We start from the raw sequence: 26,724 nt of genomic DNA on the forward strand, positions 1-26,724 counted from the left end.
ATCGGACATCCAAGCGGCCTGAATTGCATTCGAAAAAAACCCAACCTGTGTTGTTCAGACTGTCATAAAAATATCAGATACAGGCAAAAAAATCTGAATTGGGTCACTTCGAGCTGCAGTGTGAATGCAGCCTAATACAGCAAAAATAACTTGTACCAATTGTCAAGCATGGTGGTGGAGGTATTATGATTTGTTGGAGGTTGTCTTTCAACCTTATGTTATGCATCTGTAGCTGCTATCAAGTCAGACATTGTTTTTATGACGGTGTTCTTTTGTCAAATGCATCCAAAAATACAACAGCAGATCTCCATTAAAGTCTTTTAAAAAGGTTTTGCAGTGCGCTCAATGACAATGACCTGAAAACATTTTTTATTTGTAGTTTTTGTGACTTTATTATACAGGATGTTGGAAAATCATGCACTACTTCAGTAAACATTTGCCTAATTTGTCTTCTGACAATTTATATTTGAACATAAAGTCCTGGGCTTGTGACGAGGTTTTCTATCCACCTTCGCATTTGCCTGCCCCAAAATACGAAGAGAGAATTTATCTTTGTTGGCTGTTCATGGTTTCTCTCCCTGCAATCTGCTAGCAGCAGCACTGATTCAGCTCATTACTTCTGTCTCTCTGGATTTGATGCAGAGCCGTGCAGTGCTGACACCAAGTGAAGCATTACGGCCTTGAAGGAGAGCGCGCTTTTTAGAAATTTTGTCCAAAATTTGCTTGTGCTGCAGATTTTCCTCCACTCTCAAGATGGTGAAAACTTGCAGAAATATATAAATATATATTTAGACACAGCAGTTTTTTTAAAATTATTATTATTATCGTTCAGCACATGCTAAAGACCAAACCTCTATTTATTGTAAATAAATTCAGGATAAATACCAAATACCATCCTGGATGCTTTTGTTGCAATTAAACTTCTATTTTAGAATTATTTATGAGTTAATTTATCACGTTATACCATATCAGAACCCCCTACAGCAGGGGTATCAAACGCATTTTCATTTTGGGCCATTTCAAAAATCTGAATGCTCTTAAAGGGCCGGTTGTGCCAGAATGTACTAATAAAACCATTAAACTGCTAAAATATCAATAAATAGCTGTTTGTTTATTCAATAAGCGTTTCTTTTCTTTCTGCTACCTTCTTCTTTTGGAGTAAACGCCAGTTAACACTGGTTGCTTGATCAGACAGATTCAGCTCAGCTTTAAAACCAGTTCCACGTGGGTTTGAGATCCAGTTTGCCATAATTCATTTGTTTTTTCTGTGGTGATCTGAGAAACTTTACCACAACCAGTTTTGTGCTTGCTGTAAAACACAAGACCTCTGGTACTCTGGCTGGACTTAATTTCATACCTGACTGCTTCATGAAAGTATTTTTTTACTTGAATAATTTTTTCTATTTTCTGTGGAATCATTTCCATCCATCCGTAGCCACTTCATGGTTTTCATGGCCATGGGGGCAGGTGCTCATCTCCAGCAATCCGTGTTCAAGAAGGGATAACTGCACATGCAAAGTCTCACATCATCCAGGGATCATTCATAGGTAAATTAATCTAACATGCATGTTGTTGGAATGTGGAAAGAAGAAAAAGTACCCAAAGAAAGGCTATGCATGAAAAAGGGAAATGGAGAACAAGCGGGAAAAAGTCTCAAACCACTTTTCCTAGCAAATCTTTCTCTTCTGCTTTAAGCACACCTGTTCAGATAACACTGCTGTAAAATGTTAAACAGAAAAATTTAATGAGCCTAAATATAGATCTTTTATAGTGCTTTATCTTTCAAGAAAGAGAATAATTATGAAAACATTTCCCAGATGCGATAAAACCTTAAGAAACCAGATCTTGTAAGCCTGGCGGGTCACCAGGCTTTATTTGTGCCCCCACCAGGCTTAGCATTGCTTATTTATTCAAATTTCCTGTCAACTTTAAACATTTTTTAACTCAAAAACACGACGGGTCACTGGATGAACCCCACCCACCAGGCTTAGCAAGTTTTCTGAGGGAAACCGTGGAAACTGCTGGCAACTTCATATTGGATGTGGAATTGATGTAGTTAAATATTTTACTAGAGGGTCTTAGCTAGTATTTTTCAACATTCTAGAGCTATATTTAACAACTTTATTGTTGACAAACTCAACCAGGTTCTATAATAAGAATCTGATAACTGTTGAAAAACCACCTAATAGCTTAAACCATTTCGTCTGTAAAATCTGTCAAAAGTCTCAGAAATCAAATTTGGACTCAAGAGGTTCGCACAAAAACATCCAAAACGCTTTGCTTTGAGAAAAAAAAAAGCGTCAAGCAAATAAAAATAAAACTCAGAAACCAGAAAGTATGAAGTGATGGAGTCGCTGCCAAACCACAGTTAAAAGCAGAACCATATGTGACTGTCTAAAGGCTGGGACTGTGGTTCTCTACAATTTTATCACCACTTAAACTTCTTGGGGTCCAGGAGGCTCGCTTTCTGTGTCCGATTTATCTTCATCGATAACTGCTTCACAGACACTAATTGGCATGATGTAAGGAAAGAGTACGGTACAGATGCACTTGTGGAAGTCTTACTTACATCAGTTTGTGGGAAAATGCAGCACATTTTTTGGTGCCGAATAGTTTTTACCCCCCTCTGATTGATTTACATATGGGGTCCTGAATGCAACCAACAGACCAGGACTTACAAACTAGGATTTGAATTTGGTCAGATGGAAGAGGGAGGGGGAAAAAAAATCTAAACTCTTTTTTCTGTCAAAGTGAATCAAGATTTTGTCGTAACAGATGAAAGCCATAAAAGAATGAAAGGAAACAGGCAACAATCTGAAACCTGTTTTGTGCACTGCAGATATATTTAATACAGAATAAAGGTTTCTAAAAACAAACCTGCAAAATTCACACAAAATAAAAATAAAAAAATCCCCATTTTTTCACTCATTTTTACTGCAAATTTCTCTCAAAATTGGCCAAAAACATTGGGTTTAAGTGACTGCTACAATCCGTGATTGATACAACCATTAATCAAAAGTCACATTTAAAAGTTATATATATTAGCATAACGTTAAATGTTAAATTACTCCTTACAAATACAAAGAACATGCATAATTTAGCAAATTAACATACATAAATTATGCATGTTATTTGTAAGGAAATATCTGTATTTCCTTACAAATATTTCTAAATTAGTGCCACAAAATCTGTGATTTTGATTATAAAAAGAAAAACCCAAAAACATTTACAAAATCCTGAATGGGACTGACTGATCGGTGTGAAAAGATGTTCAATAGTATTTAATTTTAAGAAACACTGACTGAATGCTGACACATAACTATTTACTGACATTTTGGCAATTTAAAGGGTTTATCCATTCTGGCACAACCGGCCCTTTAAGAACATTCAGATGTTTGATTTTGCCCAAAATGAAATTGATTTCAAGACCCCGTTACAGAATTAGAAACCAACAGACCAGTTTTGCTTCCCCAACAGAGTCTAGCCACTGAAAGCCATAATACGCCACACTGACATACGAAATGAATCAACCATTCAAAACATCAACCAGCATAAACCGCCGTTCACATTCCGTTTACAATTTCATTCCGACTGACCTGAATCCGATCAAAATGTTCCCATTTGAGGTATTTCAATCCTACCTGCCATTGTTTCAGAAATGTTGAAAACTACCCAACATGTCTCCAGACTCACCATTTACAATCATTCTTACATTGCTTTGGTGTGGAGTGCTTCATACAACATCTTCAAACTACTTTTTCTGCGTGATAATAGAGATGTGCACACCCTCTTCTGAATGACTAATAATTACTGGTGACCATAGTCCATTGATCACATAATTACACAATTTCATTTATTGAAAATAGATTAGCTTAATGAAAACATGGCAATTAAAAAACAAAAAAAAAACAAACATATTTTTTGATAAGAATGACTTGGTTCTTCATCGTTTTAGAATTGGTTTATTTCATAAAACTGTAATGGAAACACTTTCTTGCATCACATGATCAACCGGATGTTGCCACTGGCGCAAACCAAGAAGACGACGACAGGAAGCAGTTGGAGGCTCATCCAGTGGAACGTTTTCTAACGACATTGTAATTTTAATGAAGTTTCTTATTTAACAGAAACACTGCAACTGCAACATTGTGGGTTTTTTTCAACAATACTGGAATACTGACAACATTTTACAGACATTTGTAATGGAAACTCAGCTACTGAGAAAATAGCATTTAGTGCGTCTTTTTTGTCTTTGTTTAACTTTCTATTTTAAATCCCGGAACGATTTGTAATGGAAACGAAGATCATGACAGATGTTGCACTATGTGCCTCTGATCTAAATTTAAAATGCACCCAAAATGAACTTGAAATTAACTTTTTAAAGAGGATTATTTATTTGATAAATGTCACTTTGAAAACATTCAGAGGTACTTGTTGCATGAGAGTGTTTTGAAAAAAAAAAAAAAACTTCAATGCTGGTTAAACATTAAAGCATATGTGCACAAAATGTTTTGGACAGCAACCTCAGTTAGGCAATCTTCATCTGTAAGCAATGTGGGCTGACATTGGATGTTTTTAGGCAGGAAGAAGGCAACGTGTGAGCATGTTTAACCAGGCTTTCAGTGGAGGAACCGTTCATGTTTATGTGGAAATACCTGACAGATAAACATACAAGACGTCAGGGTAAATATACAGCATGCAACCCAAACAGCTGCCGTCAAAACAAGAAAAGGAGCCGTTTCTGCAGATATCTGTCCGATCTCATCAGCGTTCTCCCTCGAGTTGCTGCAGGATAAGGAATCTACGTGTGAGAGCTGGCAGACGGCCACGAATACCAGCTCTGCACCATGTTTGGGGCACATGAGGAAACCATTCAGCACAGCAGCAGTTAACACATAAGCACATAAAATCGTAAAGCTAGGCCTATTCTACTCGAATGCATTAATAAGAGGGGGCTTTATGAATAAAGACAGCGGAATTAATGAAGAGCACGAGTCAAACCGACAGAGCTGGAGATGGAAGATGATAAGAAATTGACATATGAAAGAAAGAAACCAGCTGCGGAGCCTCATTCTCCAACACCTCATTCTGGCAGACAAGTAGAGTGAGGCACACCCTGCAGCGAAGCCTTATCAGTCAGAATTATTGTAATTTATTGGTCTGCACTTGTTGCTGTGGGACTTTTAATGCATTTCATCTGGAGGAAGAAAAAAAAAAAAAAGAGTAGGAATTATAGAGAAACGCTTTGTTGTTTTTGCCTAGAAATCTGACTCTCAGCTGAGCAGCAACACATTTATCTTCTTTATGTTCTGTAGAAGCCCATAAATCAAATAATCATTTAGGCAGAATGTCTGCCTGTTATCTTATAATAGAAAAGATAAGCAATCTTGTTTTTCACAATTAATTACAGGAGAATCAATAAGTTCTACACCTTTGCAAGGATCCAGGATTAGTCGCAACAATAGATTTTATTTCGGAAATAAAAACAATACAGTAATAATACTGTACGTTAGTTTTTATACATTTTAGTAAAATATTGTCACAGGAAAGTCACCATGTTGTTCACACTGCAATGCATTCTGGGTAAATGATGTATAATGGTCCAACTGCCTTTGCTCCATCCAGCCAAAACAGTGGTATGCAACGTCTTTAAGCCTTTTCAAATTGAACTGGAGCACACTGAAATCGATCTGAATGTAGAGATCACAAGAGGTGATGGAGATGAGGAGGACCAAATAGAGGAAGAGGACAGAGTTGGTTGTAGGAGCTGCTGCTGCCTTCAGTTTCATAAATGAAACAATGAAAAACACATACCTCTGGTCGGACTGGGTGATCTGGTAAGTACTTCTATAGCGCTGCGTCGGTTCGGCAACAGTTGTTAATGTCCGAACTTCATCTGGTGTCACAGTGGTTTCACATCCAGTATCGGTGTTCTAGCTCCATTAGCATTTCCAGTAGCAAGAGCTCCGTTAGCGCTGCTTGTCTTTGAGGTTTCTCCCAGCGTTTGTAGCGCTGTGTCCAGTTCGGCAACAGCTGTGCTGTTAAGGGTCTGATCTTGGTCCGGTCGGATTGGTGGATTCAGTACCTGGAGAATTATAGCTTCATTAGCATTTCAAAGAGCTTTCAGCTCTGCCTGTCTCAGTATGGCAGCATGGCATTTATTTTTAGTTTGTTAAGGTAACCATCAATGCTGATGGTTAACAGCATTGATGGTTAGAGCCTTTGTCAGTTTTGCTCATACAAATGACTCAAAGCCTTCTAGAGAGAAATGTTGAGAGCACCGATGAGGTCCTGCAGAAGTTGTTTTCCACTGCGTTCTTGTTTCTTTCATGTGGGAAATTATCCAGACTCAGGTCTTTTTTTTCTTTTTCTTTTTTTATTACAGCCAGCAGTGACACCATGTTGGATTATTTAAATTACACCAATCAACCACAATATGATAAACAACTACTCAGGTGAAGTTAGCCTTCCTGTGTTTACTTTGTAGATTCCAGTGAAGAATGGACCAAAACGCGTCATCAACCCATCGGTGACAAAATGGTGTCACCATGGGTGAAAAATGTAACAAAAGATTTACATTTTTGAAATTTTGGCATATCATAAACATGTTAAACTAATCCTGGATCACTGTAAAGTGTTTTTAAATCGTTGAAAGAATAAATGCAGGAACTTTTGCCGGAATATGGTTTTGACCTACAGTGTGTAGTTTGACCATATCCATAGGTTTCCTGTCATCTTGTATCAAGATAGGAATTAATTATAATTTTTTTCAACACTACAATTAAGTTGGTAGAAGTAAAAGTGAAACCGGCTTCGTGCTGCAGGCAGCTTCGGTTTTAAGACTATTACAATTCAGCTTCCTGAATGAGAAGGGATATTTTATTTAGGTGTAAACAAAGCAGAAATTGGGTCATTTCTGTGACACATACAGAAATAAATTAGTCAGAGAAGAAATGCCTTTGGTAGCACACTGAAAGTAAATAATTCACCAAGAAAGGCTGCTCTCAAATACGTTATTACAAGCTTGTGGAGAGAAACAATGTGCTGATACTTCAAAGCATACTTTGTCATTATCATCTCTTAGAGGACATTAAATAATTAAAACCAGAGAAAACAGTGTGTTAAGTCGTAACATATTTCATGTGACACATAGAAATATAACACTGAAATATTTACCCTCCCCTGCTGCCTGCTGTTGAAGCTGCTTGGAATTTGTTTTCACAGGATTTTGACATCGACAGGAAAATGAAGGCTCAATTTATCTCCCAAAGTGGATAAAACGTTTTATGAGCTGCAAAGGGCAAATTACAGAGTTTACAAATTCAATCTTTAAAAGTATTCACTGAACTTCAACTTTTTTCAGTTTGCACCATTGAAACAACACATTCCAATACATTTTACTGGGATAGACCAACAAAACATGTTGCGTAATTGCGAACTAGAATGACTATGATGGACAGTTTTCAAATTCTTTTTGCTAAAATCTTTTTTTAAAATGTGGCATGCCTTTGTATTCAGTGTAAAAAAATCTAATATATTTGTACCACTTTTGCAAATCAAGTTGGCATTTTTACATATTCTTCTTTCTTTCCTGTGTTGTTGCATGACATAAAATCCCAGTAGAATAATATTTGCCTAGTGGGTGCAATATGACAAAATGTGGGAAAAGTTAAGGGTCTATGAGTGGGCATTATGTTGACCATTTGCAACTTAATCATTCGAGGCGCCGTGATGGACGTCGGGAGTGAGGGACGAGAGTATTGAACAGAGCAACTGACAATGTTTTCCAACGTTGTTTTTGGCAGTTTATTCGTGGCTTCTACTTGTTTGAGTCGAGCTAATTTGTCTGTGAACGCAACACACATCTTGTTGGACGGCGGTAATTATAAAAGTTGGCAATAGCTAGCTTAGAAACCGACCCGTACCTCCTCCCCCTTGACCTGTTGATGAAATAACCGACTTTGCCCGAGTTCACACAACATGATTTATATCACTATGTCATAAACAGCGTTTCCCCTTAACACTGAAAACGTTCAGAAGACGAGATGCTAACCAGTTTTTTCCGTACATGCTAGGCTACATTACGGCGGGCTTTGTCTCCATGGTTACCAACGGTTAGGCACGTACCTTTTCCATAACGCGATATTTGATCTTTCTAATCACGCTTATTTATAACGTTAGTCTTCTTACCTTGTAAAAAGTGTTTGCTGCAAATCCACGGTTACACTGAAGGTTGATAGTCATTATGATTAACAGCTGATATCAATCGCTGCTGTATCTTTCCATTTTAAAAGTTCTACAATAAAATGACAAGTCTGGTTTTCATCCTTGTCCGTTTCTGCAGCCGACCACGCAGCATCCTGTGGCCATTTTTAGAGGGAAATCAACTGAATAGAAGCGATATTAGGTTACAGATGTCTGTTTTTAGACTAGCTTTAAAGAAGCGCATTGGTTGTCCGTCATGGCGGAGTGGGCGGAGCTCTAGAGAGCGTGACGTCACGTGCTAAGGGTCAATAACTTGGGGCATTTTTATTTCAAAATCTGAGTAGTTGTGGACATATGGCAATCAAACATTTAGTTTCCTGTCAACATTTCTGATAAATAAATACAATTAGGGCTATTAGAATCTAAATCTTCAATTAACTTTATTTAATATATATTTTTTACATTACTATGATTTTTTATTATTTTTAATGTTAAAATGAAGCCATTTGACTTTTCCTAATTACTGCCTTAACATTTCTTGTATGTAATTAGACCCTTCAATCTAACCCTTTTGCTATTCCCAAAACTGAAAAAGGGTTAGATTGCAAATAAAATAAAATTAGAAGATATCTTTTTCCTTCAATGACTAAACCTCCTTTCTTTTGACATTTTTGACATCATTTACCAATAAATCAGCAGGACAAAGAGCTCTTACATCACTCACATTAATCTGCTGGCCATAAATTAGTGCTGATCTACATTGACAGCAGTCCTTGCTTTCTATGCAGTCCTTGCTTTTCTAGTCTTAACAAAACAGACTAACGCTTAGGGATGATTACTTTTGAGATCAGTGAACAATCAGGCTTTGCTCATTAGCCTGCAAATCCCCACATTTAATGGACCGTTGGTCTCAGCAATAATACTGAGAGCAGTTCTGTTTTCCCTCCTTGCAAAGAGGATGCTGCAGCTACAGTGGCCACATGATTTCAGCTCTATGCCCCCTGAATACTGAATATCCAGGGGATACATGGAAAGAATTGATGTTATTGTCTGTGTGGTCACATATGGAACAGAAGAGTTTCCAATTAGTAAAAGAAACCGAGACAAGATGATGATAAAGAGGAAGAGTGAGTGCTTTTGGAGCTGTAATGGGTAGACAAAGCCAACAAGTAGCTTCTTCTTTTTGCCATGGAGTATTCTTGGTGGGCTGCTACATCTGGACAGTTTGTGTGACAGTGTGTGTGTGCGCGCGCGCGTGTGTGTGTGTGTGTGTGTGAGACATGGAGAAGAGAGCTGGATGTGCCTCCAAACACACTTTAGAGCTGCAAAGACTACTAGAAATCAGCTTTGAGATAAAGCTACACTGCAAAAACACAAAATATTACGAAGTATATTTTATTAAATTTTTAGCGCAAATATCTTAGCAAACTTGAAATAAGGCAAAACTAACTTACAAGTAACTTTTTATCAAGATATAGAGGCATGTTTTATTGATGAAAAAGTGCTAGTTCCATTGGCAGATCTTTTAAGTTATAACAAGACATTTTTCCAATGTTATAAGTTAATTTGTATGAGGACTTTCTCATCAATATTAAATAGAGGTGTGCCGATCGATCGGTCACCGATCATAATCGGGCCCATTTTCGTGAAAAAGTGCATGATCGGTGATCATTGGCTCTTGTTGCCGATCACACAAACCGATCACCTGCATCTCATTTCGCAGCCTGCCTGTGCAGCTGGTCTCCTCTTTCCTTCACACTGCGCAAACGCGCAGCAACAAATCCTAAGCGATGTGTAATTATAACGCACTTAGTGAAAGAGGACGTCTGCGTGTTGCGGCGGAAAATTGAAGCGCGTCAAAATGCATCAACACAACGAAGCTAATATGGCATAGAAACAATGCCATACTTGACGGAGTTTGGCTACATCGAGGCTCACTGCAGTAAAAAAGACACTGCAGTAAAAAAGACATGGAGGATCAGATAGAAGGTAAAGCGGCGCACAGCTACAAACACTCACCCGGATTAGCATGACGGTCAGAAAGCTAAACAAATAACCCGCAAAATTATTTAAGTCTTCGAGCTGCGATTTAAGACGCTGGTTCTGCTCTCGCTGTTGAACCGCTGCTACGCGCTACAAGGTAGTAATATTTCACAGACGGAGCGCCGCTTCTGCTCCACCTGGTAGTGACTCTCACACCGAACCTCTGCTTAAAGCTGCAGCATCTAACCTAAAAACATACATTTTACATACGTATTAAAACTTTCGCTGTCCTAACATGAGACAGATAATCTCTAAAAAAAAAAAAATCAATCTCCTCCCTGCTCTGCATAATTACTCTGCTCAGTCAGAAATAGCCACTCAGAACTAGCAGTAATCAGCTAGCCGCCATGCTAACAGGAAGTTTTCATTCAGTAACTCTGGATTGTTTATTGTAATGGAACCTGTATTTACCTTTGAATGCTAAGTTTTATACATGAATTTTTTTTGGCAATGTTGAGAGGTTTTATTTTGGCTCTTTGCATTATTTAGCCTCTTCAGAGCCTGTTATCAGTCTGTTAAAGATAGTATTACTGATAGCAGTACAATTTGCAGAATGCCTGTTTTGTTTAGTTTTCTTCTTGGAAAAAGTTATGAAAAACAAGTTTTTGTCTAAATTAAGGTGAATTCATGGTTCCTTTTTCCACATAATGTAACCGGTAGTGTTTATGATAAAAAAATAATAATAATAATTATGTGATCGGTATCGATGATGGGTATCGGCGATCAGCCCTCATGGGTGATCGGTATCGGCAGGAAAAAACCTAATCGGCACATCTCTAATATTAAATCTTCATGACCTAAGTTTCAAATCTTCACTTGGATATTTTTGCTTATTTTAGTTGCACGCAGTTCTTTAAATGTCCTGTGAGTAAACATATTTGCCCATTTATCCATAATAAGTGGAACTTTTAATATCTAGCGAGTTATTTTCGCAATTTACAGTTTATTGAAAGAGCACTTCACTCCCTGCTACGGCGGGAGTGAAATTACCATAATAACCCGATAATAGCTGAAAAGCGCAACGTCTCCCCTTTCAGAAACCGCTGGAATATTGCAGATAGCGCAACGTGTGGCGGAATTACGGTACTGCAAATTTGGCTGGATTGTCAGCACTACATTTGGTCTGTAAGGGTTAAGGAAGTATTTACTTAAAACAAGCCTCTAGATACTGCTGAAAAGTTACTACATTTGACTTAGTTTTGTCTTATTTCAAGTGTACCAATATATTTACCCTAGAAACCAGACCAAAATTACTTGGTAAGCGTTTGTGTTTTTGTAGTGCACAATATTCAAAATACAGTTTACAATACCAAACCATATTTTCAAAATAATTTAAAAGAGGTAAAAGGCCTAATCAACTCATGTATTGAATTCTCTATCCTTTAGTCTTACTGTCTCTTTTGTTATTGTCTTGGTTAGATCCAACCTTCTTTTCACCTTCTTGTTTGAAGGAATTACAGAGAAAATGAAGCATCTTAGATCAAGTAAGCTTTGTTCTGTCTCTCAACCTTTGCACTTTTATCTACTCTAGATTCTTATTTAATCTCTCTTCGATCCCCTCCATCTTCCTCACATATTTAGCTCTTCTCCTCTTCCCAGCCCTCAATCAGCTATAATGATATACCTTGGTGTAGTAAATATTTCAGTCAAAAGGCTTTGGCATGTCACTGTGACAGAAATACTGCATCTCAGCTCCTGTTGGAAGGTCCGTCATTAAACTTTGAACGGTTGAGTTTCTCAGAAAATGAACCCTGTTGACTTGCGCCACTGTGAAGCTGACATTTAAGGCTCCGTAGAAAAAGACTAAAAAGCTATTGAATGGATCATCCTGACATTTAGGCCGCACATTTGTCACAGCATAATTTATAGTCCAGTTTGAACCTTGGACCTTTAACTCTACTTTCATGTTTTCTTTGTGAATTCCTAATGTAACGTGGCAGCAGATTCATACTTCGGCTACATTTACACCTAAAATCATTTTATTTGATTCTGTTGGGATTATTGATAAGCCGGCGCTTGCAAGTGAGAAGGACAGTACTCACTTGTGTTAGCTTTGGTGTTAGCTTTGAAGAAGCTAGTGACTAGCATTAGGTTAACCATTGAATTGCCATTTCCCTCTGCTGTCCATTAGCACGTATAAGCTAGCTTTAACCTTGGATAGGCTAACAACTAGCATGCCCAGGGTGGTCACTCATTGAATTACCTATACCTCTACTGTCCATGCTTACGTTAGCTTGAGGTTTGGATGGGCTAGCAGCTAGCATACTTGGGCTAGTCACCTTCTTTTTTCTCTAAGGAAAACTTTATCAACAAAAATGGTCTGTAAGTGACATACATTAGATGCATTGACATATTTTCCTCTGGCAGAGTTTACAGTAATCCAGTGTGAAATCAAACAAACATACTTCATATACACAGCATTATATATGAAACTGAAGTTGGTTTTTCACTGCAGTATTATACGTATCTAATGGCTCATTGCAATGAGCATGTAGAACAGTATCAACAACTGAAATACTGCTGATGGAGACATTTATAAAGGACCTGCTACTTAGAACAGAAAAAAAGGGCTGAGTACTTACAGTTAATCGATCTAAAAGTGTGGTCAGGTCATAAATGAACATTAAAAACCTGTCCCTGCATGAAGGAAAATTAAAAAAATGCCACACATGCATTTTAACTGACCATTTAGAGAACATCTAATAGATCAGACACATCTAATGGACAATTACCTCTACTGTATAAAACCACAGACCAACCACAGCGGCTTTTATTGTTCTGAAAAGTCATTGGCAATGCCGGATTTCACAACTCACTTGGCATGTGCATGCATTGTAAATAAAAAAAGCTTTATTTTCCCACTAAAATATTTGTCTGACCAAGCTCTCTTTGCTGACTTTTTAATGAGAAATAAAGTGGTGATTAAACATGGAAGACGCATCAGGATCCGTAATAACAGAGAGACGAGAGAGAAAAATGTTTCACCACTTCATGGAAATGTTTTTCTTAAAAAGAAACACTCGCACCCTCGCGTCTTTGGCGGAAACAAGATGTTACACTCAGTGGACACCCACATACTGTAAGATCATGAACCCTGGAGCACTGGAGCAAAGGTGCAGTCATCAATCAGAACTGTGCAGTCATCAACACCACGAGGAAGAGGGAGTGTTGGGAGGCAGTGGGACTCTACAGCCTTCCCTAAAACCTAGCAGGATATTTTCCTCGACCGACAGTATTTATAGCCTGTTACTTCTCCAAAAGTCGTAAGTGTCTTTGTCTGCCCACCACATGCTGCTCTGCACAGACCTGGAGAGATCAGGTAACAGTAAGCGCCGCTTTGCGACAGGTAATGAATGTTTCAAGGTACGGCGTAAAGAGGATAATACGGATTGTGAGTGCAGAAGCCTGAAAACTTGACACACATTGTGTCATGTTAACTCCCAGATGAGGTCATCAATCAGTGCAACAGAGCAAGGCGCTCTGACAGCTGCTAATTCAGAGGGAGGAATGAAGGGATAGGTTAACAAAGAATAGGACTTGGCTGCGAGTCTAACTGAGCAGAAAGCGGAAGATTATTCTGTCTTTTCTAGTATTCTCTTTTTCCAGCTTTGTGCGTCTCATTTTCCGCTCCTCGCCTCCTACCTCGCTCAGTCTTTTCCTTTTCAGGCCTTATCAACACATCTGTCTGGGGAAGTTAGTGTTCCCATTCATTTTTTACACCATGTTTTCCCAAAGAGTCACTAGATCCCCAAAGAGCCCCGCTGGCTCAGTGTTTCTCCTCAGGCTTCCCTGAGAAAAATCTGTGTAACCAAAGCCCCCGGACTAACCACAGCCCCATATTAACCTGCGGAGACACTCTGGACGACGCTGGTCAGACAAAAACCTGCGTTGTTACCGTCTGACAGCTAATGAGACGGGGACACGGTGCGGTGGGTTTCACTGGAGCATAGCTTCACATGAACAGGTTGATCTATAAATAAAATCAATGAGCATATGTTCGAATCACACTACCCTGTTAAAGTTTGTCACTTTGTGGGCTCTCTTAAACATAAACTATCTGTAACAGATGGAAAGTTAATACTTTCCAAACGGCCATCAGGAAATCTGTCCAGTAAACTGCACTGCTTAACTTTTTTTTTTTATTTTACCATGTAGACGTGTCCTTTCTGTGCGAAGCAGCCAGATGTCTGGAGAGTCTGAGATACCAATGGAAATGTCGCTCATACCAACACCCTGAAACTCAGAGTTTTCTGCAAATAGCAATAATAGCGTGAGTGGGATCGCCCCCCCGGTGCAACCCACTCGCGCTCACCTCCCTACGCACTTCCTTGTTGGCCTCGGCATTGCCGCCGCTTGGCGTTGACCAAGTTCGCAATTTTTCAGGAAGTTTTTTATAAATGTACTGTCCACCCAATGTGAGCCAGTAGAGACCTTTATTGACATTCACTGTCAGATAAACTGTGTCTCGCATCACTTCCTTTAAGGAACATGCTGGTGTTGTATTTGAAGAGGGTTTGATACAAAAAAGTGTGAACCTGAAAGAGAGACAACACAGAAAAATACTTAGTAAACTAAACATACTGTGGCTGATAAATACGTTCAAAAGATTTGATGGCTTATACGGTTCATTTAAACTTGGATTTGCCAGTGCTGTGGTGGCGCAGTGGCAAAGCACAACCCAAGTATTGAGGACTTAGTCCTCATGCCGGTGGTCACAGGCTTGAGTCCTGGCCTGGTGACATTTGACGCATGTCTTCCCCCCTCTCTCATTACCCTCTTTCCTGTCAAACTACTTTCAAATAAAGGCCACTAGAGCCAACAAAACCTTAAAAAAAAAAAAAAAACGTGGATTTGCCTGTAGATAAAGTTAGACAAGTTCGGACATGTGGCTGGCCAAGATAAATGTAGATTTACTTCACAGAAAAATGTTTTCCTTGAAATAAAAAATGTGACTTTCTGTAAATAAAAACAATAGGGTTTCCTGCTTGGAACCCCAAAAATACAACCAAAATGAACACAGGAGAGTTTGAAAGGTGTGAAGGCGTACCTCAAACCCAAGTAATCACATCTAACTGCCAGATAAAAATAAAGTTGTGAATCTTCCAGATTCAATTCAAGTCTGATTATTAGGGTCATAATTCAATTAACCAATTTTTCTATTCAAACATTCTTGAGATTCTGTTTAAATTATGTGACTGATGAGAGGAAACAAATATAGGTTTGTGCTCCAAATTCTGTAACTTCAGTTAACAGTATTAGGTTAGCTTAGCTGCCTCGCCTTTTCTCAAATAAAAAAAATGTCAAAATATAAATATGGTGGCTGAGAGATGCATAACACGACATGTAGCATTCTGGCAAAAAGGAGCGACAAAGACGTACAACTTAAACGCATTTTAAAATTCAGCATTTTGAATCAATTCAGGATTTCCCGGAATAGAAAACGTGTTTTTTCACTATTATTTTTTATTTTTTTTGCATGACTGGGAAAGTTCGTAGACGCACGTGGAAAAGCTCTCGTGTTGGCCCACATGAATCCATTCACCTTCATGATTGAAGTGCTGCTGCACAACCGGTTCAGGTTTTCCTTTCTTCTCCCTTTTCTCTTGGATTTTGCACCTTTTTCTTCTCCACCACTTGTCTTGTTGGTGGCAGAAAAGCAGTTCTGCTGACCGGATGCTGACATTTAACATAGAAAAACACCTTCAGTTTGTTTTATAACAACCATTAAATTATACTGTTAAGCTGTGCAAAGAGAGTGCCATTAGAGTGGTCTTATTGCAGTAAATGCTGTGATGCATGTGACCAAACAGCCGCTTGTTAGCTTTATGACTGGTGGTATGGGCAACAATCTAAAATGTTAAACCGTATAACGCAGGCTTCATACACCACAGACATTTACTGCAAACAATGTCATGGAGGGTAGGTTGAAGAAACTCTTTGGTGGGGTCATCCAAAACCAGAAAGAAATATTCTAAACTGGATCAGAGAAGAAGAAAACTAATCATCTATCAGAAGAATATGAAACTCCCTACAGAAAAGGCCACAGCCAAGATTAATGCCTGAGCTCTAGTTGTTGTGAAGCAACAGCAAAAACAGTGAAACAACGCCAACAATCATTCTGTGACCTTATCAGTGTCTCGCATTAATTTGGGGGAAGGTTGGACCCATTTTTCTTTACAGTGTTTGTAAAGGCCATTAAGGTTTGTGGGTGTTTGTTTATGCATCCTGAAACTGACTTTTATTAAAACATTGACGGCGTTGGAACATTTTTCTTTTGTCAGCCACTCTTCTTGTTAATTTGATGCTGTGTTTGAGATTATTTTTGAATTTTCTGACCCAATTTTAATGATTACTTAGCAGTCAGACAAATGGTGTCACCTTTAGCTTCAGGATATTTTGGCAAACTTTATGCTCAATTCAAACATTGCAAGATCCACCAGCCCTGTAGCTAAAAATAAACGCTGAATGTCAAACATCTTAACATTGCACAGATGTTATTTCAGCCCTTTTTAAACTTTTATTATACCAAACAATATTTATTCAGCTCACTCTGACCTCTAGTCAGCGATCTAATTCATGATGTTGCAGAACTTTGCACTGTTACAATTATAAAACAAACTTTTTTTCCTTAATCTGAAAGATTATTAAAGATGTGACAATAAGGCACGCCAGAGCAAGAACCCAAACAATGAGCAAAGGAAATCAGAAGTACGACCGACACTTTACAGGTGATGTAATTAGCAAATTAGGTCCAGGTGTGAGAGAAAAGCAGAAGTTGAACTGATTGAAACTGAAGCCAAGAGCCACAACAGAGAAACCAAAGACGAGACATAAACAGAAGATGACATGAGGAACTAATAAATGAACACACAGATCCCACACACCACAGCCGCATTTGGGCATCTGAGCTCGACATTTTTCAGATTAAGACAACCCAGTTAAAGACAAGGACAATCGAAAAGCCATGTGCTTTTAATAGATGAGATAAAAGACCACAGAAAGTGTAGATTAGGCCAAAAGATTAAGATAACTCAGACTTTATGTTTGCTTGCTTATATCATAGCAAAAGTACTAGACATTGAGAAGCTTTAAAGTTGTGCAAGTCCAAAAGAAAATGTTTGAATAATGAAAATCTAAACAAGAAAACTCATCCAAAGAATAAGCATGGGATTATTTTTGAAGGTCCTCAACCTTACTTGCTAACTTTTGAGTGGTCTGTAACTGCAGTAAGTATTTTACCAGCAGGTAAAAAGCTGTGCACTCCATTCTGCAGAGCATTTAGAGGTAATTTATATTCAGAGCAAACTTCAATAACATTATGTGCTAAGAGCACCGTAATGCCTCACTAATGCACAACATCCCTGTAACATTAACATGTCACTGTCTGGTTTTAAATACGCCTGTGTGGAGACGGGTGGCTTAATGCACTAAAGAGTTGTGCTGCCCAGTGAGAGCGGCAAGTCCAAGTTTTACAACGCTCCTCAACATGAAAAATGATGTGACTCATTTATGAGAGCGTCTGCTGAAAGACACGAGTTAATGCATCAGGCGGATCAAAAACAAAAGACCTGAGCTCCGGCCTGCGCCTCTGCCCAACAGTTGACGTGTTCGTTATAAAGATCTCTCTCAGACACATTGCTTCTTTAGATAGTCCACCGTCTCTGTGGGCATAAATGCAAATAGTGCATTAATGAGTTTGGATGAAAGCACAAAGCTCTATTTCTATCGGTAATGAGCCCGTTGATAGCGAAGATAAGAGTGTTACTTAAGCAAACTGCACTCTGTGCCTGGCGTCACTCAGATGTTTGTATTAGTGTCGGGCTATAGTTAGCACTGGAAAGGTCGCAGAGGATTTGGTGTAATAAGTGTCATAAATTTTAACTGTCTAAAGTCCGACCACATGTGCAAACCAATAAAGTACGAGCTTCCCGACGTCTTTTTTTAATAACCGCCAATCTCAGCCGACCAGCATGTGTGGAACATATTTGGAAAACTCAGCGGTTCCAAAGGTTTTCGTCCTGCAAACATTCTGCACGCAAAATGTTCAATACGAGTACAGAGCCACAGAAAAATGTGAAGGTTCACATTAAAAACGAAGATCTTTTATCTTATCGTTTTAAATTTAAGTTTATATAGCTCAAGGAGAAACTATTTATTTGTTTATATTTCAGTAACCATTTCAACATCTTCAGATCAGATGTGTAATAATCCAAAGTTGGGACAAATTTGGTGATTAATTACACTGAGAAAAAACATTTTCGCTCCACATAATCTTGTGGAACATACTTTATCCGTCCACTCAACTTTCCAGTGATATCTTTGGATAAGACTTGGATTGTGTAGCTCACTCTAATTTTTCATGATATTGAAGGTCATAACTTGTTTTTTTTCTGTTATATTCCAAATTTTCTGATAAACTGTCTTGTGGGTTTTAATTAACTTTACACTATAACCACCAAAATAAAAACACATCAATGTTGAAAATGTGTCACTTTATGTGTGATGACTATTTTGTGTGCAAGGTTCCCTTTTTAGACTAAATTACTGAAATAAAATATCATTTTTTAAAATTTATTTAGAAGCTTCTGTCCACACTTTAGGACATATTTCAGACAATTAAGTATGTTAAATGTTTTTCTGTTAAATTTTTTTGGATTTTGATATTTTTATGTATAAGGCTTTCAACATTGTCTATAGTCAAATATTTTTCTAAAATATCTAGTTCTGCATGTTTTTTTCCTATTTCAGCACCATTAATTATTTTTGTTTTGCATTAAGCTGATGGTAATTAATTGCAAAAAGTTTCTTTCAAGTTAGTTTTGTCTTATTTCAAGTGTACTGAGATATTAGCACTGGAAACTTGACAAAAATACTTGGTAAGATTTTTCAGTGCAGTAATATTTGGATGTGAAATATCCACTGAATGTGGCTGCAAAACAGGTTTTCATTCACTACTGTTATAAAACAAAAAGGAGAGTGTTTGTCATTAGTATTTAGTTATATTTTTTCTTTAAGAGTTAAAAAAAACTCCTTTGTTCAAAGGTAGAATGATCTAAACCTGACTGGATGCAATTTCCAAGAGAAATAGTTTCCATTTAATAAAAAGCTCAATCTCGTTGAAAACATTCACTGGATTAGATTAGCTTCAGGTCACTCAAAGCTTTTCCTAACCACAGTCCTTTCAACTGGTTAGGAGGTGGATTCCTGTTTTCACAGCATGTCAGAAAACACCCAAATCTCACAAAGAACTTCGAAAACAAGAATTTACAAGGAACGACAAAGAAGAAAACATGGCCAGCAGTTGTTGAGGGGAATGTACAGATGTTTTGTTTTTCAATAAACTTCTCCTCCACTACCTCTTATTTTTGTCTGTTTCTGAATATTTACCCCTTTGCTTAATCTTCAAAGAAAGAGACGTTTTCTTTTTGATGCAGCAGAGTCATCTCACATTAGCACAACATGCCACCCAGCGACTAAAGGTCACACTCCTGTGAAACTTTACATTTCACGTCTCGCCTGTGTTTAGATAGTTGGAACAACAGTGGATGTCTGGATGGACCTGCATGAGAAGAAAACCTCACAGCAGGTGTTTCAGCTCCGCTGGGGAAGACAGAAACTAATCCAAGTTAAGTGTTAACCACAGACGCCGAGTTACACCACAACTTCTCGTTCCCAGCAGGGCTGATTCTGACATCTTCCAGGCCTCGCTTTTAATATTGTTATTTCTAGAAAAATGTATTCAGTTCCCTTAACCACTATGATGTTAAGTGACAAACCAACACAAAGCAGGACGTATTGAAGGAGAGGAATGTGGAGGATGGTGTAGTAACTCCAAGACCAAAATACAACAAAAAAAGTTTCGGACTCAGCAACAGGCTCAGCTATAGACAGCAACACGGTTTCTCTGGGTTGTGCTCAAGATGTCTCATCAATTTCAGCACCATTTTCTCACAGCCTCCATCTTTTGTCCCAAAGTGCAACAGACAACTAATTCCAAGTCTCCGTTAAGATGACAGGATCACGAAACAGACTTCTTTTCTAAATAAAAGGTTTTTGTTTTTTTTGAAGATACGAGAACACAAGCATATTAAAGTGAGTAAAAGGAGAGAAAAGGGCTCGTTTTCTCTTCATGGTCACATTTCCATTAAGCAAATATATTTTCGTAATTTCAATTTGCGCAACAATGGAAAGGCAGCTACTGTGTTGCATGGCTTGCTTGAAAGGCGGCAAAGAGGCTGGAGGTCATTTTCTCGCTGCAGACGAGCTCTCAGCCCTTTCTGAGGGGGGAAACGCGCCGGCGTGGAATGGAGAGCTTTTTAAAAGCCCGTGAATAAAAGCTTTGACATCCCCTCTGCCCCATATCCCAACAGCCATCCCCATCTTCTGTTTCCTGCAGCCACCGTCGCACCACTGTTTCCATCAGGGCATGTTGAGACGCAGTGAACACAATTAGGCCTGATGTAATGAAATCACACGGCTCTGGTTAATGGAGATGCTGGTGAACAGGGTCACTGATTGTGTTTGTTAGTGTGCGTGCAGCTGCATGAACCCTCCGCCTCGTCTTCCCCAATGAAACACAGACGACAGATTAAACACGGAAAACTCGGATCCCCATGTCGAGTGTGTACATCCTCATAAAAAGCAAACAAAAAACCGACTTAGTCTGTCAAACTCATTTCAAATCAAGATCATGAAGGCTCTTAAAGGGCCGGTTGAGCCAGAATGTTTTGATAAAACTTGTTCACAAACTGTTAAAATATCAATGAATTCTTGAAATTAAATTACATTATTTTCTGATACTTTTTTGTGATTTTTTGCGATAAAAATCAAACTGTTTGTGGTACTAATTTGGAAATGTGTGCAATATTTGCTTATTTATGACAGTAATGTGACTTTTCATTATTTATGGACTGTTATCTGACATCAATTAAGGCTGAGGCAGCTGTTTAGTACAAGTAAAAGTTTTTGACGATTTTTGAGAAAAATCTGCAATAATTCTGTATTACCACAGAAAAGTGGTTGATTTTGCGTGAATTTCCACAATAATTCTCAAGAAACTTTAGGGACTGATTGATATAATTTGGTAATAAACAGATAAAAATTGCATTGATTTGATTTATAACATGATATTTAAACACACTTAGTGTTTAGTCTAGAATCCAGAGGGCCACATAAAAAGCTACAGCGGGCCGGATTTGGCCCATGGGCCTCGAGTTTGGCACATGTGGTGTAAAGTATTTGCAGGGAGATATTACGTTAGATTTTAATGCTTCTGTGGTACGTTTCCATGATTCAGCTCATAAAATAATTCATGCATTTCGTCTAGCAGAAAGAAAAGAAAAATAAAGTCATAACAGCTTTTACAGGCTGCCAGGAAATTACTTTGAATATAGGATTTAGCTTATTGCTCTTATTGCACTTTATGCCCCGTTTTCTTGCGGTTCTTTAATAATAATAACAATAATAAATGTAGTTTAAAACATAAAACATCAGGAGCAGCCAACTTTGAAACATTTAAATGAGCCTAACACCTCATTACACTCAGCCTGACCTTATCCAGCAACTTTACTTTCTAAAATCAAGTAGATTAAAGACTCATTGACATTTAGTTCCTGGATCACAGCTTTAGAAACCGCTGACCCACGGTCACAGAAGTCAAACCCACAGAGAGTGAAGGACGCCCTGAGTGGAGAGTTAAACTCCACCTCGGGACGTTCAAGTGGCGCTTGAACACGATCCTCAGCTGTAAATCAGGAGGATAATGTGAAAGGGTCACCTGAGCAGAGGAGGAGGTACAAGCATGGATTATTGGAGCTAATGAGGCAGAAATGTAGCGCAGCACCTGTGGGAGGCTGTTCTGACGGAGGATCAGGCATATGGAGCGACACAACGCTGCCTTTATCACTGAAAACAAAGAAATGTTTTATACCCAGAGTTATCTAAACACAAACAGTTTATCACAGGATGTATAAAGAGACAGCAAATCTTCTACAAACATTGTTTCTGTTTGTCTTACAGAATAATATTGTTGCTAATCAGTGCAATTTTTATTTTATTTTATGTGATTTTTTTGTGACCAAATTTAACTGTTTGATGGTTCAAACGGTTAAAGGTGTGCATCACATCTGGTGGTTGGAAAATGACGTGAAAATGATTCCCAGATGACACAAAACGCAAAGAGGGAGGACAATGTGGCAGATGGAAAAAGTAAGAGGATTTTCCAAAAAAACAAAAAAAAGGTATTATTCAGTTTAAGAAAGAAAGAGACACAGAAAGACAGAAATAAAGACAGAAAGAAAGACAGAAATAAAGACTTTTTCACTTCTAGTTGTGCTCTTGCGGTACTTCCTGTGTAAACCTGACAATGATGTAAATTTCTTTACATCCTTGAAACAGATTTAGGGAAAACAATCTTTTTCCCAGTTCTTCTTGTTTAGGTCTTCCTGCTCAGCTGCAGCATTCGTTTGTCCGTCGGCTCTCTGGGGCATTAATCAGTCGGCTCAACTCCCAACACGGATTCACAGGATTTACAATCAAAACTTCCCAAGTAACATTGTGCATTTTAAAGATTAAATTACCGCTTTGATCTCTGAGAGCTAATTTAGCTCGGCCCTAGCAGGCCAGTCATGCATTTAAGTCCATGTGCAGACAAACGCATGAAAAGGAGAATGTTTGTTTTAAAATGCACAATCAGGGCCTGACGCTGGTATGAAGCTCTTGGAAGAACGTAAGATCATCTTTCTAAAAGTTTGTCCTGTTTTTAGAACAAACAGATTTTACTGCATGCACATACTTAAACGCTTCTGCAGGAACGCTCTCCTTCTCCATCAAACAGCCAGTGGAAGTTGGCTCCCAGCCAGTTTTTATGTAGCTGCATTTAAATCTCATTTGCTCCTGTGAATGTGAACCCATTTCCAGCAGAAACAACAGGCGCTGTTTAAGGCTTAAACAATAACCGAAAACAAAGAAACTCATTTGACTTTTTGTACATTTGGATGCAATCCACTCAAGCACACTCACAGAAACCACAAAATGTATTCGCTAATGCCATGTCACCCGGCTTCATTGAAACTCATCTGTAGTCCATTAGTCGGCCTGCTTGGGACGAGTGCTTGAGTTTCATTGGAAAGCTTTTCTGATTGCTGCAAACTGGCTGTTTCCCCTTCCGAATTAAACAAATGTCTTTAAAGTACACAGAGTAACAACAATGGAGACACTGGCCGCACATCCGCCATGCAAATGAAACAGATAAACGAGATCAGAAACAAATCAGGGCTACATTAAATCTGTCCTGAAGAGACTCCCCGTTCTGCAGGAATCCATAAAGCATAAACAGAGGAATGAGAGATAAGTGGGGAAAGAGGAGAGATGGATGGAGAGGTAACGTAAGAAGAAGGACCACAGGAAATCTGAAGAGATGAAGAGCAGTTTAAGATGATGACACACGGAGGATGCTGCTTTCTCAATGTCTGGATTAATTATGGGGTGTATGAAACACCATCCAGTTTAACTAATGGGGAGAGAATTTATGGTAACACTTAAGGAAGGAGATCAATAGGAGCCGAGCTTCCAGCAGGGAGGAAGAGGAGGAGCTGATGGTACCAGCAGAGTCAATATCAGGCTAACAGGATCAGTTACTGCTCAGTGAAGGCAGGAGGAAGAAAACCATCAGGTCAACGCCGTTAACCTGTTACCTTGTTAGGAGCCTTTCAGTCGCTGCACATAAAGTCCAGTGGCTTACCTTTTTAGAGCAGTTTTCAAAAATAACGTTTAAAAGAAATGTTTTGTACAAAGCCCCTTAGAGGAACTGGGGGAAAAAAAATAGCAAATAAATGAGCAAATACGTGTTACCAAAGTGAAATAATCTGCCAGTGGAACTAGTACATTTAAAAGTGTGCAAAACAAAGCAGAAAGCAGAGTTTGCATATAAGAGCATCAGAGAAGTAAAATCTCAGGATTTTATTTTTAATGGAGACCTGCTATAATGTTATCTTCACAATTCACTACAAAATAGACAATATGGCTGTCGCTGCACAGGCAAATTTACATATACCCACACATTAAAATAATTTATTCAACAGTACCAAAATAAGACAAATGTTTAAATAAAATAATGCTAAACCATATTTGGTAAAAACAGCCTATTGCTCAAGAGTCTGAGCTTATAAAGTCTCACAATGTAGATCAGGTAAAGTGTTGCCAAATGTTGAATATCAACCTCTGCTGCATGAATAACGCAAAATGCATGTGGAAATGAATTTTATATCAGAAGCTTCTATATTCTCCTTAGAAATATCTTAGGATTGTGCCACTTTATGGGAGCCGCAGAAATTTCCAGACACCCAGCACAGAGCAGAGACAAAGTTACAGCCAGACTGTTTAGCCTTTTAAATGCTAAGTTTATGTAATTGGCTTATAAAAGTAGCAGAGTGAAGCCAGTGGTTACAACTTTGCTAAACCCCAGTTGAGGGCAGAATCTGCTTCATATCAGATTCATACGTCTAAAGCCCCACGCAGGAGGGCTTCCTCACTAAATCATGTTTTCTAATAAAACTTAAAAGTTTATAAAGCATTCTAGTTGCTAGTATTTCAGATTTGGAGCCTGACAAATGTTATATTAGCCATAAATCTAAATATATCTTACAGGATGGAGCTCAAAAATACCTTGAGAAATTCTTTTGTTGTTTTAAAAAAGTATAAACGACTGTAAGAAAGTTTGATTAACTTTATCTCTCAAAACAACTAACATTGACGGGGGTAATTTATTCCTCTTGTTCATCTTCAGAGAAACGAGCCAAAACTTCATGACATTGCAGCTTATATCTGAATCAAACACATTTTTCTCACAAAGGGAGTTTTTGTCCAAAATAAGCTGGGCTTTGTTTTCCCTGCACTCTCCAAAGAGATGAAGTCATGACATTACATCGTTTTGTCAAGGATTTAGTGTGGGAAAATTTCTGTTAATGTTAGTATCAAAATATTGAAGTAGTAGGAGGAAGGCAGGAATCTCCTCAAATTATTTTTAAAAGAATCATTTCCAACAACAAACAAAAAAGATCTGGTAATACCTGTGGGGAAAATCCAGCGGTTGTCTCAAAATTTAATTTCCCAAGTGAACATTATTCATGTTTGGAAAGTTTTAATGAAAAGATTTTTCTCTGAAGATGTCATTTACAGTACTCGAGTAAAGTACAATTGCCTAGTGGATGCAATATGACAACATGTGGGAAACGTTAAGGCTCTATGAATAGGCATTATATTGACCCTTTGGAACTAGGTCACTTAATCGTTCGAGGCGCCATTACGGACAGTCGGAAGTGAAGAACGAGAGTATTGAACAGAGCAACTGAAATTGTTTTCTAAAGTTGTTTTTACCAGTTTATTTGTGGTTTCTACTTGTTCGAGTCGAGCTAATTTGTCTTTGAACGTAACACACCTGGTTGGGGCTCATAGAAGGCGGTATTTATAAAAACCGGAAATAGCTAGCTTAGAAACTGACCAAGACCTTGTTGATCAAATTACCGACTTGAATTGCTTGAATTCACACCACATGATTTATATCAATATGTCATGAACAGCGTTTCCCCTTCACACCAGAGCAGCATTAAAAACGTACAGAAGACGAGACGCTAACCAGTTTTTTTTCCATACATGCTAGGCTACATGACGGCATTGTCTCCATGGTTACCAACGGTTAGACGCCTACCTTCTCCATAATGCGACGTTTAATATCTTTCTAATCACACTTAGTTATAAATATGAACGTTAGTCTTCTTACCTTGTAAAAAGTGTTGGTTGTTAATCCGTGTTTACATCAGGGTTGCCAGTCTTTATGATTAACAGTTGCTCCTTATGATTGACGGCCATCATTTCCGCATCTTTCCTCGTTAAACGTTATAAAGTAAAATGACACGTTTGGTTTATATCCTTGTCCGTTTGTGCAGCCGACCGCGCAGCATCCTGTGACAAATTTTTAAAGTGAAATCAACTAAACAGAAGCGATATTAGGTTACAGACGTTTGTATTTAGACTAGCTTTATGGAACACAAGTTGTTTTGACGTCCATCATGGCGGAGTCTGGGGAGCGTGACGTCACGTAAAAAAGGTCAATCAGAAGAGTGACAAAATGTTAGAGGTTGAAAATCTCAGCTTCATGCCTCCACATTACATTCATTGAAATCAAAAACCAGCAGAATATTAAGTGAAAGGTGTGAGTCTTTAAAGAGGCACATTATTGATGAGTATTTGATTTCCAGGGTTTCAATTAAACATTGCACCCAGTGGGACACTTGAAAAGACCCCAGGAATTTATCAACTGTCTCATTGTGTTGTGATTCAGTCTTTTTAATATAACTTATTTTACTAGGTTCCATTTTTTAAAGGACTGTTATTGTCCTTAAAATGGGCTTGTTTATGAGGTAGTTTGATGATTTCCATGCATAGATATGGTTTAGTTAAAAAAGGAATGTTTAATGG

At 38.3% G+C, this 26,724-nt stretch overlaps 1 long non-coding RNA gene across 2 annotated transcripts; it reads right to left on the minus strand.

The window, feature by feature from the left end:
• Positions 1 to 5,444: 5,444 nt before the first annotated feature.
• On the minus strand, positions 5,445 to 26,466 carry LOC103468903 (uncharacterized). 2 transcript variants are annotated; one of them, XR_534264.2, is made up of 4 exons: positions 8,191 to 8,943; positions 7,177 to 7,291; positions 5,815 to 6,085; positions 5,445 to 5,690 (listed from the first exon to the last, which is right to left on the minus strand). It is a non-coding gene; the product is annotated as an uncharacterized LOC103468903 (long non-coding RNA). The 2 variants fall into 2 exon arrangements; XR_014088717.1 differs by lacking the exons at positions 7,177 to 7,291; positions 8,191 to 8,943 and adding an exon at positions 26,027 to 26,466.
• Positions 26,467 to 26,724: the final 258 nt, after the last annotated feature.

Source organism: Poecilia reticulata, chromosome 8 (genome assembly GCF_904066995.2).
Source record: "Poecilia reticulata chromosome 8, P_reticulata-male-v2, whole genome shotgun sequence".
Classification (NCBI taxonomy): Eukaryota; Metazoa; Chordata; class Actinopteri; order Cyprinodontiformes; family Poeciliidae; genus Poecilia; species Poecilia reticulata.